Source organism: Pleurodeles waltl, chromosome 4_1 (assembly GCF_031143425.1).
Source record: "Pleurodeles waltl isolate 20211129_DDA chromosome 4_1, aPleWal1.hap1.20221129, whole genome shotgun sequence".
In the NCBI taxonomy this organism is placed as follows: domain Eukaryota; kingdom Metazoa; phylum Chordata; class Amphibia; order Caudata; family Salamandridae; genus Pleurodeles; species Pleurodeles waltl.
In genome coordinates, this window is record NC_090442.1 from 925,459,627 (window position 1) to 925,474,193 (window position 14,567).

The following is a 14,567-nucleotide window of genomic DNA, read 5'->3' on the forward strand; positions in this document are numbered from 1 at the left end:
ATCATACTTCGCCAGACTTTACACTGTTGCAGAATGTCTGCGAAGTGACTTTTCCAATTACAGTTTCCAAGCAGGCAATGGCATCTGTCTCCAGGCTGTCAAGCTGCGGCAGTCAAGGGGTACTTTAGAACAGGAACGCCAGCAGACTCTGGCTGGCTTCATAACGTCATGTGGAGAATTTCCGCTCTTCACGCCAGAAAACTCCTTGGCCCGCAGACTGATACTGCCTTACCGGGAAACTCTATAATTCGTTCTCAATATGCCTTCTCAGTGGGATAGAACAGGAATTCCCGGCCTGGATCTCTTTCTGAGTTGTGGCATTTAGCTTAGTTTTAGAAGGCTTGTTTGGATTTCCAAATGTTGCAAACTGTCATGATTGAGTAGCTAACATGCTCTTCGAAATACTATACGTCTTGACAAAGCTATTGGCACTCATAGTGTATCCAGGTAGTATTTAATTCTAGCTACCCTTGTTAACCCAAAGTCCTAATTGAGTCATACAAAATGGTGAAAATGGAACAACACATTCAGTGAACTGATTTCACTGTATTTCTAATGCTCTTGTTATTTAAACAGAATACAATACATTTCCTCTATGTTTTGGATGTGAACTACGAGCCTGTTGCTTAGGCAAGTTAAATGTGATTTCCGGTTAACATTGCACAAATAGCAAAAATAGTGGAACATCAAGTTGTTTCATTTACTTTTTTATGAACACATTTATAAGTGAAGTAGAATTTCTGCTAACATCTGTAGACTCTGTTTGAAATGATTTATAAACAATACATGTGTTACACATAGTTTCATAACCCTTTTATTATGTCTGTATCCTGATGCAAAAATGTGCATGCGGACTAAACCAGAGCAAACCTGTGTCTGGATCACTGTATCCTGATGGTATGTACTAGGCAATTACTAGATTGCCTGTTCGGCATTGTGCCACGGTTATGAGCGTGGCTTGCACTATATTTAAACTGAAAGAATAACGAACTAAGCCAGTCCAATGCTGATTGTTTGTACTGTCTTAATTTGGAAGCCGTTTACGAGCTTTGGGCCTGATGGACTAGGCCTTTTGGCCATCTCGGAGACTTTGATTAATACAATTGTGTATTTTGCAATCACTAGATACACTGCAAGTTGGAAATTGCTTTGGGACAGTACACGATTTGGTAAAATGAGAGGGAGTGAAAGGGACACCTCTTTTCCACTACTGAATGGAGTGTACCACTGGTTTGTGAATGCAAACGTTATTACCAACCATTGGTCTAATATTGACTCCCTAAGTGGATTGCATCCCATTGACAAGGTGGAAGCTGTCCCCATATAATACCTTCCACCTTTTGAATGTTTGCATTTGGTAATAGGGAAGCAGGCAGTGGCTGAGTCGTTCACCGAATGACAACTTTCATTTTTGAAAGCAACCCCTGCCCCGTTGAAAGCCATTGGTTGAATTGAAAGATTTGTTGCATGAAGGGAATGCAAATGCAGGAATGGAGGACTGTTATCCCTTTCAAGTCTCCATACCTGCATTTGAAGCCATTTGCAGGGAGTTCCAAATTGCTGATACACAGGAATTTTGGGGTCTTTCCATTAGTAGAAATTTTGCGATGTGACTGAATAGTACATTACTGAAAACATACATTAAAAAATATTGCTAAATATAGTTTTGGTTCAGTAAGCATAATTAGGCTACACTAGGCCACATAACTGAAAGTGCAAAGTTTAAATGTTGTTCACAACCATTTCTTTTCATTTACTATTCAGAAATTTCATGAAATTCAGCTGCAGCCACATTGCCTTTCTCTCTCTCTTTCTCCGTATTTGCAAAATTTTTTTTTTTTAGCTTCCTTAGCCATGGAGATGTATTTGAAATAGTTTGGAGGTTAATGAAGTATATCTCTATTGCTATGATTATTGTTATGAATGTGCAAAACAGTCAATTGTATTAGGTTACATTTCTCATCATTCTCTCCAATGAAAATCATACCAAAATAGGTGATTAAGAAATTAATTGTTTGATTTGTTTGATGTGTAAGTGACATTTTAGTGCTACCTCCCTACGTAATAACATGCTATAAAACAGTGAGCTGTATTTGTCTAAAAGGATCTGCACATATTACATATTAGGATTTTAGAATTTTGCTTTAGATATTTTGCCTTAGACATTCAGAAATTTTAGACTTTAGATACATTTACATTTTGCATTGCACACTTTAGAAATGCTCCGTTTTTTAAATAGGCATTGCTCACTTTATTATTCTGTTCTGCTAGCTCTGTTCATAACAGAGAGAACTGCTGTTCATTTTTGCATTGAGCTGGCTAGTCAGAAGTGGTCCCTTTGTATCTAGATTTTATTATTTAGATTTAATTCATGCTCATTCCCTGATTACGATCAACTTTTGCTTTCTGCACTAACTTTTAAATTTAAATAAATCAGCAAAATTGGGAACTCGAGAAACCTTGTTGTGCTAAGTTTTCTGTACAGCCTTGACTTAGCATTTGAACACTGGATTCTCCCATTCCTGTGAACTAACTCACCTTAATATTTATTCGTTTGTAGCATCAACAGTTTTTAGTGGAAGAATGCAAAGAGCAAAAGTTAATTAGAGGATAATAAGTAAATATTTGGACCCTCGTGGAGAGTTCTGTGAATTTGTGATTCATAAACAGGTGGATATATATTTCTATGGTGAAGTGGTCCTGTATTGGAGTAGAGGAGATCTGGTGGTCCATCCCAAACGATGGATTGGTGAACATGAATCTTTGGGGCTGTGGTGGGATTAGCCGCTGTGTTTTGCAATGGGGTTTGTTGTTGGCGATTGCACCTGTATTGTGTTGTGGTATTGTTTTTAGGTATTTTGTTTTGCATGTGAAATATTACTGGCCACTTTTAATGATGTCTGCTAAAATATTGTTTTGATTCAATTGTTTTGAAATTATCTATTTTATGTAAAGACTTTGGATTTTGGAGAACTCACTGTTTGGGTTGAGTGTCTGTGGAGAGGTAAAAAGGTATGGTGCCAGGTTTAAGTGTAAGATGACTTTATGATTTCCTAGTCTAGTTTTCAATGTGACAATTTTGGAGAGGAATAGTGGTAGTTAATTTTGGGCACACAGGTTAAAAATAAACTATTCCAGGGCCGACAAGGGTCTGTCATTGCTTGTCAATGTCGATCATGTTGTGTGATTGTACAGTGCCTTGAAGAACTACTACTCTTGTGGTGAGTTTGATTTCAGTCCTGTTTCCCGGTACACAGACACAGGTTTCATTGTTTTGGTTTTATGAATTATTGTATTTGAAAACATATTATTTTGTAGTTACATTGCATTTAATTGTGTGGCGTATTGTGAAGATTGTTTGAATATACAAATGGGGGCAAGTTTGAGCAAGTCTAAATCTAAATTGCTCACCGAAGCACAATTTCTACCCTCATTTGGGAATTGAGCCTATGAGATGCTTCTGAACAATGGGATACGTAATTGCTTATGGCTTAGAGAGTGGCACAAGACTACTGAGGGGTACAAGAAACTACAGTTGCCTGACAATGGCATTTTTGAGATGAAGTAAATTGCATACTTGAGATAATGTTAATAAAAAGTATACTGAAGCCAATCAAAAAGCATAAAAGAAAATGTTAAAGGGTCAGGTTTTCAAACCTTTACATTATAGGATGGATTATAAGCTGTACATGAAGCAAAAGGCATGGAATATTCACATTTAAGTGTTGGAAACTGCAGGGGTGTTCCTTGTGATAGCTGAAGATCAACAGGGTAAAGGGTAAAACAAATCAGCTTATGAAGAAAAAAAGTGACCATGATGAAGAGGATGAAGTGTTTGGTGAATTGTTGACAGTGAGACCGCCACCTTATAATGATGGTGGAGGGTTAGAATTGGGTCAGGAGGATATAGAGTCTCATGTGTTCATGCTGGTGGTCTAAACACAGACCGCCAGCCCGTAGAAGACCCCACCAGCCCTATATTAAACATTCCACTGGGTGGAAACAGTGTTTCTGACAGCCGGGCCAGTGGAATGCTGGGCCAGGACATTGCCGATGGCTCCACATGGAGCTGTCCTCAATGCCGCAGTGTGGTGGGTGAGCAGCACCTGTCACGCATATCACTGCCTGTAATTTGGGCAGTGACCTGCGCGACGAGGCTGTGCACAGGGGCCCCTGAGCACCCCCTCTGCCAGCCTTTCCCTGGTGGGGGAAACTGCCAGGGAAAGGCTGGAGGAACAAGGAGTGCTGCCCTGTCGGATAGAGAAATCCGCCATCGTCAGGCTGCCTGTCAGCGGTAGCCTGGCGGTGGCGGAGGGCTGCCTGTGGCAGTCTTCCTTTGTTTATAATATGGCAGTTCAGACCGCCATGCCGGTGGTGGTGATATCCGCCACCGCCAACATGGCTGTCTGGACCGCCATGTTCATAATGACCCCCTAAGTCTTGAGAGCCACAGAAGTGTGTAACAAAAGATGCTTAGAATGTTGTTTCAGTGAGTAAAGTACATTTGCAACAACCTATTGATTCAATAACTAATTGTATTATGACTTTGAAGCTGCCATTTGTTGAGATACTTTTTTTAAAATTGGAAACGGACATTCACTTACCATGCATATGAGAATTTGGCGAGTGTGGCTAGTTACCTGAGAGTGGATTTGCACAAGAGGAAAATTTGTAAGTCATATAATGGTGGTAGGAGAAGCTGACACATAAAAAAAGACTTCATACAATCAGGAGCAACTTTGAGAAGGACTGTTGAGTTGAGCAGAGTTTGGAGGAATGTGGAAAGATACAAGAGAAAATTGATTTCAAAGCCACTGAAGAATGAAGTGATGAGAGTTATGAGTGATTATGAGTGCAATAATGGTGAAGGAGAATTACCAATGAGAGAAGTGTTAGGAGCCAATGGTCCAACGTATGTTCACATATCATGTGACAGATGTGATTTATGGGCTTTTCTGAAAGATTTTTCGAAGCTTGGCTCAGAACTTGAAAAATGATCGGCAGAGGTGGACAGGATTGTTACTGTGTTGAAAGTATTAAGGGAAGATTTGGGTACATTGTTTTCAATCATAGTGGCAAATCATTGGTGGATTGCATGCAAGACAATGTTAAAGTAGGCAAATGAAATCTAATAAGTTATAAGCCCTCTTCAGTGATTATGGATAAGTATGCCAAGGTTATTGACCATCTTAAGGGAAACATTCAGGACAAATAAGTTAATTTGTTCAAAATTATGAGAACAGCACAAAAAGCAGAGGAATCAGTTCATGAACATAATGAGAGACTGATGTAGATTTACAGACAATTTGGTGGAATGGAAGATCCAGTTAAAGAGGGTGCATCAGGGTTTGTCTTTTTTTTTTAGTCCTCATCACACCTCTCATTACTCATAGTACTGTTTCTCCACCAGAAGAAACTGCTGTGCCGGGTTGACAGCTATTGGCTTTGCCCCTGGTCCTCATCAGTTTAGCCACCACTGCACATTTGGGGATAATCATTGGACCAGACCAATGTTTTTACCATTCAACATAACCTGCCATACCTTCTCATAGCTCCCAGGATCACATGCCATATCAGCTTGGCTTACTGATTTGATACTCATCACCAAATCCACCATGGCTGGGGGTAGCACAGAGTTCCACGGTTTGCATGTCTCTCTCCTTGCCAATAAGGTCAAATAAAAAACAAACCTCACCTTAGCAGTATTTGAGCTCATACCCATCTCAGGGCCCAATCCAAAAACACCAGCTGTAGTCCGGTGAGTTCTTTAAGAGCCATGCTTAGCACATGCCACTAAGATGACAATACCGGGCAGAGCATAAACAAGGGTGTATCACCTGCTTGTGGCGCACCACATTTCGGGCATTCAAGCTTCCAGCTAGTTACTCTCAGCAACCTGCTGGGGGTCCAATAAGCCCTGTGAATGGTAAAGAAATGGCTTTGCTTAAGCAGTGCAGGTTTAACCACATAGTAAAGTATGGATAAGGATACTTGCCACAGTTCCCTAGTATCACCGTGATTATCTCCTTCCAAGTTGAGGACAACTTGGGATAATGTTCATCTTTGGCCTCAAGGAAGCCCCAGTACCACGTTGCCACTTCCTTGTCTAGCGGTTCAGACCTCCTTATAAGCTCCTCCTACTGACCCACAGCCACCACAGGCCACTCCTGGGACCCCCACCATGCAGCTGGTAATATTTTAAATCTGGAGCACTTTCTTGCGGTAAGTGCTGCCAGTTCTTGCCAGCCCAATAAATTTGCTCCTTCTTTCAAATCCACACAATAATTTAGATCAGCTTGTCTAAGAGGAGGGCTTAGCAAGTCATTTAGGCATTCTGGTGTGCCAGGTGAAACCCAAATAGGGGCTGACGGTGCTTAGTAAGGTATGTTACAGCTTTTCCTAACATGAATCAATGTTTTTAATGCTGTAGCAAGCACCTTCACCTTACTTTTTTGAAAAAAGTAGGATCCCCAAGGAAATGACTGCCCCCACAGTCAGATGCCATCACTGCATTCAATCTACCTAATAAAGAGTGATCAGGTTCTGTGGCTAGCATTCAGAAAGTTATAAATTGGAAGGCATCTGAAAATCTGGTAGAGTCGACCCACCCACCACCAGTAACTTTAGGGAGGGGTGTCATTTTTACCAAGTTAACTCTACTATTGATAATTAATGGCAAAGCGTTCCATTTCCTCAAGAGCATCTCAACTTCGTGGCTAACTTTTACCATATTTACCCCAGCGATCTCTTCCACTTTATGGACAGTTTGTATCCCCAAATACCTTATCTGTGACTTGGCACCCTGAATATTATCTTCTACGTTCCATGCTATAACCTCAGGTTTGTCTTTGTTGACCAGGTACCCTGATACCTTGCAGAACCTTTTGGCCAATTCTATTACTCTAGATAACGTATACTCAGAGTTAATGGTGTATAGAACCAGGTAGTCTGCATATAAGGCTAATTTGACTTCCAACCACTCTGCCCTAAATGGAGTTATAGTAGTGTCCAGTCTTAGCTGTTGGGAGAATGGCTTTATATAGAAGTTGAAAAGGAGCAGCGAGAGAGGACATCCTTGCCTGGTGCCCCTCGTCATTTGGAAATTATCCGATAACTCATAACTTATCAGGACTTTGCAGTTGGAACCTCATATACACCCTGTATTGCTGTAATCATATTATGGTGAAACCCAAAACTTCTCAGAACCTCCAAGAGGTAGACCCAGTTGACTCTGTTGAAGGCCTTGGCAGCATCTACTGCTACAACCGTTAGCAGAGAACCTGAAGCACACACACAGTCAATGGAGCCAATCAACAGGTGAATGAGTTTGTTCAGCTGCGGACCCAGAATAAACCCTTTTTGGTCCAGGTGCACGAGGCTCCCAATTACCGCTGTCATTCTATTGACCAGTATCAATGCAAAAATCTTATGTATTTAGCAGTGAAATTAGCCAATATGATTACACTCTAGTCAGATCTTCCCCACGTTTCAAGAACAAGACTATTGTGGCCTCTGACCATGAGGGAGGTGGCTTCTCTCCTTTGATATAAATTACAATAAACAACCCCTTTAGTACTTGCATTACTTTCTGGAGAATCACATTATAGAGTTCAGCTGTGAACCCATCTGGGCCTGCAGTCTTATCACCATTCATTTTCTTAATCTGATACTGTACCTCTTCCTCTATGATTCCTAAGTCTAGAGATTCAACCTGCACCTTATTCAGTCTTGACACGTCCCTCTCAGCTAACCAGATGTTGATGGTCTCAATCTTCAGACAATCGTCTTCCTTGTATAGCTTACTCATGTAACTCTGAAACTTCTCCTCAATCTCTCTGTTCATAACAAGAAGCTGCCCTGAATTAGATTCCACTAACTCATTTATAGCATCCTTAGAAGTATCCGATCTAGTTTTACAAGTTAGGAGAGAGCTACAGTGTTCACCATATGCAAAATCATGTACCTTACTGGCCCTCCATCTGTGCCGAATTTGCCTGGCCAGCCTACCTCTGTATTCTGCTTGCATCTTTCGAGCTCTAGTCTTAGACTGTGTTGCTTACTTGTCTCTCCCACGGAAGCGCCTTGGGCCTCTAGCTCACTGAGACTGAAAGTACGGCCCGGGAGCCGTATGCGGCCCTCCTTACCTCTACATGTGGCACTATGATCAACAGCAGCACTGGGCTGCTGTTTACTTGACTCAGCACTAAGATTAAAACTATATTAAACAGGCAATTTTTTTTAAAAGTTTAACTGAAGTTAAAGAAAGGATGTGATTAGGGTCTCCTGCAATGCTCAACTTTAGAAACACCACGTTTAAAGACATGTTGCAGCAAAAGTGTAAAAGTATGATAAAGCCTTTATTTCATCGTTGTGAGGATCCTCATTGAAGATGTGTTGTGCAACCCAGTTGATGCATAGGTTCTGAGATACAGTGAGGCAGTGATGCCAGGGTGTGCATCATCCTCAAGGATCCTGTTGACGGGGCTTGCAATGTGAAGTTCAGCATGAAGGATCTGGCACACAGTGGGGTGGATGGGTCAGTTCTTAAGACCTGCAAGTCTGCAATGCAGAGTCCAGCGTCATCATCAAGATTGCCATTGATGCGCAATGTGAGGGCCTGTGTCAAGGAAGAGTCACGTGGTAGGGAAATGCATCAGTTTAAAAGGACTGCAGTGTGGGTCTTTGCAACTGGTCCAATGCCCTCAGCAGTGGCAACGCGCCAGTTCTGCTCAGCCTTGCACCATGCAGCAAAGGAAATCAATCAGTTCTGCTGGATCCACAGAAGCTGGCAGGGCACTCTATGTCTTCTTTCAACTTTCCAGGACTGGCTTGCCACCACTTGGCAGGGCATATACACAGATGTCAGAGGCCAGGTGCAGGTGCAAGGTAGTTGTGCCTCTGAGGCTTCAGATCAGAAAGCCAGAAAGAAGCCCCTTGAGTCACTCTGGGTTCAAGAGATGCAGGTCCAGTCCTCACCTAGGCAAGAGGGCCGCAAGCAGCAGGTCAGCACAGAAGGGCAGCAGTTCCTTCAAAGTATCAGTTCAGCAAAGGGTCAGTTCTTTCAGCAGCATAGCATTCCTTCCTTTTGGCAAAGTATACACAGGTCCAGAAGTGTACTGAAGAGTTAGGGCCATATTTAGAGCCTAGTTTGCGTTACTCTTGCACTATGCAACATTGTGCAAGAGTGATACAAACCTTAAGAGAGATTTATGAAGGCACTTAAGGCTACCTTCCGAGGCCCTGCTTGGTTTCATAAATCTTGAGTAATGTAACTCAGGCGCAAATCTCTGTGTTACATTATTCTGCAGCAGGAAGACAATTCCATGGATGTTGAGTGGGTCTTTCCACGTAACAACCATGGTTTTTGATGATGCATTCCCATATTTACAAGAACATCCCAAACTGGGAATGCACCAAAAAGATGCGCCTCCCCAAGAGAGCCATAATACAGAGAAATATCTTTATTTCTCCTCGTTTTTTCCTCTTTCTTTGTGTGCTGCATTATGCAGCACACATAGAAACAGGAAAAAGCCTCTCAGGGTTGTTTTGTGCAGGAAGGTGTCCTCCACAAAAGCAATTCTGCAACTCATACAACACAGGCACCCTGCCACCGTAGTGCAAAGGTGTCTGTGTTGGCACTGGGCTGCCAAAAGGGCACTTTCGCACAGGGAAAGGATAGGAATGTGCCGTATTTGATAAATACGGTGCATTCCTGCCCTTTCCCTGTGATGCAGGGCAGCACAGCAAGGGGACTTGCTAAGCTGCACTGTGCCACAAAGCCCATAAATATGGACCTTAATGTCTGAGGTCCAATATTCATACCCAGTTCTGCCTTCGATGTTGAGGAGGTGCCTCTACATGCTTTGCTTTGAAGTGCACAGATACCCTGACTCCCCTGCCTTGACTCCAGACTAACTACAGGTGGTACACAGCCCTTTGTGCAGAGGCAGGGCACAGCCTATTCAATTGTATGTAGGGCTGTACCCAGCTCCTCCCTTCCATCCTGCCAGTGACGGCCCATTCAGGCAAACCTAAGCTCTCTGTTGTGTGTGGCTGTCTAAAAGGATTACACAAAGCCCATCTGTCAACTATACCCAGTCATGTCACCCAGAGACACACTACAAGCATTAAATCCTATGGCCGGAAAATGTAAACTTTCTAAAAGTCCATTATTTTATTTTGTGGTTTTGCTATGTGCATCCTAAGTGGCTAGGGTATGCCCAGATATAGGTCCCTTGGTTGCCGCACCACTGAATTCAAGCTAGCCTGCTGATAAGGGGTCCCCTGATGAAGGGTACCCTGAACCTGGTCCCAGGATGCTTGGTTATAGTCGAGGGAGGACCTGGCTTGGCAGTTCAGGCTGGACTATTCCCATGGGGAGCCGAGTCAAGACTAATTTGTATATGGCTCTGTCCAAATTGGGGTAAGGTGGCGAGCAAAATAATGGATTAAATCCAGGTCTGTGACTGGGGGTAAGTGTTTTAAAAGTTTCAACACTCTGTCCATCATTTTATTTTGTGGTATTGCTATGTGCACCCTAAGTGGCTAGGGTATGCCCAGGTGTGGTTCCCTTGTTGCAGTGCCATTGGATTTAAGCTGGCCTGGCTGATGAGGGGTGATACTCCTAAACTGGTCCCAGTATGCCATTTTCTGGTCCAGAGAAGACCTGGCTTGGCAGTTTCGGCTGGACTGTGCCCATGGGGAGCAAGGTCAAGACTGATTTGTATATGACTATGTCCAAACTGGGATGACCTCACGAGTAAAATAATGATGGATCAAATCCAGATCTGTGACTGTGGGTGTTTGAAAAGTTTCAATACTTCTTCCATCATTTCATTTTGTGGTGTTGCTATGTGCATCCTAAGTGGCACAGATGTGGATGGCTTGCTTGCTGAGCCACAGGATTCAGGTTAACCTGGCAGATGAGGGTTCATATCCCAAAACTGTACCCAGGATGCGTGTTTCTGGTCCAGTGTGGACCTTGCTTGGCAGTTTGGGTTGGACTGTTCCCATGGGGAGTAGGGTCATGACTGATTTGTATATGGCTGTGTCCAAACTGGGGTAACATGGTGAGCAAAATAACGGTGGATTAAACCCACATTTGAGGCTTTGGGATAGTGTTTGAATAGTTTCAACACTCTGTTCATCATTTTATTTTGTGGTGTTTCCAACTTTCTAAAAGTGACAGTTTCAAAATTGTAATTTAAAATCCAACTTCACTCAGTACCATTCCGAAGACACCAAACATGAACTTGCACCCTTCTCCCATTTGAAATTACATTTATATAATGTAATAATGTTATCTGATGGGTGAGGTAGGCCTTTCAGTAGTGAAAAATGATTTTAAGATTTTAAGAGAGATTTGCACTACTAGGACATGTTAAACTTAAAAGCACATGTCTTACATTTTAAATACACTGCACCCTGCCCTCTGGGCTGTCCAGGCCTCCCTTAGCGGTGACATATGTAAAAAAAGGTAAGGCATGGGCCTGGCAACAGGGTTAATTTGCCAGGTCTACATGACAATTGCACTGGCAGGCCTGAGATAGGCTTAACATGCTACTTAAATAGGTGGTGCAATCAGTGCTGCAGGTGCACTAGTAGTATTTCATTTACAGGCCCTAGCACAGGTAGGGCCCTGATACTAGGTGCATACAAGTAAATTAAGGATAAGCCAAAGTTAGCATGTTTTAAGGAGTGGACACATGCATTTTAGCACTGGTTAGCAGTGGTAGAGTGACCAGAGTCCTAAGGCCAGCAAAAACAAGATCATCAAAAATGAGGGGAGGAAGGTGAACATTTTGAGGAAGCTCACTTCAAGGCTAACAGGTCTAACAGTATTGATCAGAAGTTCCATTATAGTTTTAATGAGGAGATGAGGAGAGATGCAATAGTATACTTGAAAGCAAGTTCACTACATTGTATGCCTCAACTTCTTTGCAAAGGCCAGATGCACTCCCTTTAGTGTTACTAAGTATGAGTTGTACTTCAATAAGGACACAGGATTGAGTGCCCAAGTGGTGCTCATGTGAATGTCAATGAGACTATCAGGTAGTATTGCTTACTACTACTGATGAATTGATTTTGGATTACAGCAAGTGCCTAGCTGATACAGACTGCTCCACCTCTCACCAGGTCCACCTTTTTACACCTTCTGCATCTACAAAATTGTGTAATGACCTAGGACCAGGAGAGGGAGACCTCTTCAAAAAGTATGTAAGGAGAGAGGATTTAGAAGCACACTGGAAGGGCCCCTACCAAGTGATCTTGTTGAGAAATATGGCTGTGAGGTGTTGAAGTATGCCATGTCAATCCACGCATCATACACCATGAGAACGTGTGCTGCTGATGTAGAAATGATAAGACAACTTGTTGAGTCTCAAAGTCAAAATTAATTTTGATACATTGATACGTGGATCCGGAGAAAAATAAACCAGAGCAAACCAGGAAAGAGCAAATCAATCTGTCTTAAAGTGAGAGAGAAAGAAACAGAGCAGTACAAGAAGGCTGAGGGAAATCAGTTGAAGCAGTTAAATAAAGTATTGCAAAAAAGTCTAAAGTGAGTACTGGAAAAATATAAAAGGGGGTACACCAAAAGGCAGTGCAATAAGAAAATCTGTAAGAAAGAACCTTGTCACAGACTTTCATTGATAATGCTCCAAAATAAAAAAATAATTATACCCTACCTCACTATCACAATGAAACTCTCTCAGTCTGCCACCATTTACCTGTCCCAGTGGATCAAGAGCATGAGCCGAACTCCCATGTGGACCCAGTGGTGAAACATGTCACCTTGTTGGGTGACAGTCTGTGATTCTTGAAAAAAAAAATCCAGGATCCTCAGGACAACAATCAACATGAACGATTGTTCACTGTGGGAAATCACTCTCTTGCGTAGTATTACACGGAACCTCACATTATGTTTCTTACATATATTCAATGGGAGGACGTGTAATGGACCCAACCAATTCATCTTCTTTACTTGTTGTTCTCGTGTTTCTAGCAATAGGAAAATCAACAAGAAAGAGAGCTCTGAACAAGACATACACAGCTCCTGAATTGGCATATCTGACAAAGATTGAACTGACAATTCAGTTGAAAATTCTTTGATTTTTATGTAGAGATTCCCAAGAACTATAATGAGAACTAAGTAGAGTGAGATCTGATTGATGCTCAATAAGGTACGTATAGAACAAGTGACCTGTTGTCCTGAATTTTTAAAACATTTGTAATTTTTTTGAAGTTTTGTTTTTAATAGCTTTTTTTAAAATCATTAACTACTAATTGCTTGGGTTACTGATTACATTTTTGAAACTTTGCTATTTTGCTTTCAAAGAAGACTAGATGATTGAAGAAAATGTCTTCAAGAAAAGAGGATCTGCATTGGTTTTTAATTTATTTATAAGAATTCTTATTTGAGGTGCAATTATTAGTGTGTTAGTGTATATATAACTTCCAAATGGGTATTCGCCAGTCTACCTACAGTGAAATAAGTCTGAATATTACTAAGACTCATAGTTTAGAACAACAGAGAAGTAAAATAATTCTGATAAAGATTGTAGGAAGTTGGCTCTGTATGCACTATTTCAAAGTAAGGAATAGTATGCACAGAGTCCAAGGGTTCCCCTTAGAGGTAAGATAGTGGCAAAAAGAGATAATACTAATGCTCTATTTTGTGGTATCAAAGGAGTAGTGTTAAGCATTTGTTGTACATACACACAGGCAATAAATGAGGAACACACACTCGGAGACAAATCCAGCCAATAGGTTTTGTTATAGAAAAATATATTTTCTTAGTTTATTTTAAGAACCACAGGTTCAAATTCTACATGTAATATCTCATTTGAAAGGTATTGCAGGTAAGTACTTTAGGAACTTTGAAAAATTACAGTAGCATATATACTTTTCACATAAAACACAAATAGCTGTTTTAAAAGTGGACACAGTGCAATTTTCACAGTTCCTGGGGGAGGTAAGTTATTGTTAGTTTTAACAGGTAAACAAATCACTTACAAGTCTCAGGTTTGGGTCCAAGGTAGCCCACCGTTGGGGGTTCAGAGCAACCCCAAAGTTACCACACCAGCAGCTCAGGGCCGGTCAGGTGCAAAGGTCAAAGAGGTGCCCAAAACACATAGGCTTCAATGGAGAGAAGGGGGTGCCCCGGTTCCAGTCTGCCAGCAGGTAAGTACCCGCGTCTTCGGAGGGCAGACCAGGGGGTTTTGTAGGGCACCGGGGGGGACACAAGTTAGCACAAAAAGTACACCCTCAGCAGCGCGGGGCGGCCGGGTGCAGTGTGTAAACAAGCGTCGGGTTCTCTGTAGGTTTCAATGGGAGACCAAGGGGTCTCTTCAGCGGTGCAGGCAGGCAAGGGGGGGGCTCCTCGGGGTAGCCACCACCTGGGCAAGGGAGAGGGCCTCCTGGGGGTCACTCCTGCACAGAAGTTCTGTTCCTTCAGGTGCTGGGGGCTGCGGGTGCAGGGTCTTTTCCAGCCGTCTGGACTTTAGGTTCAGGCAGTCGCGGTCAGGGGGAGCCTGGGGATTCCCTCTGCAGGCGTCGCTGTGGGGGCT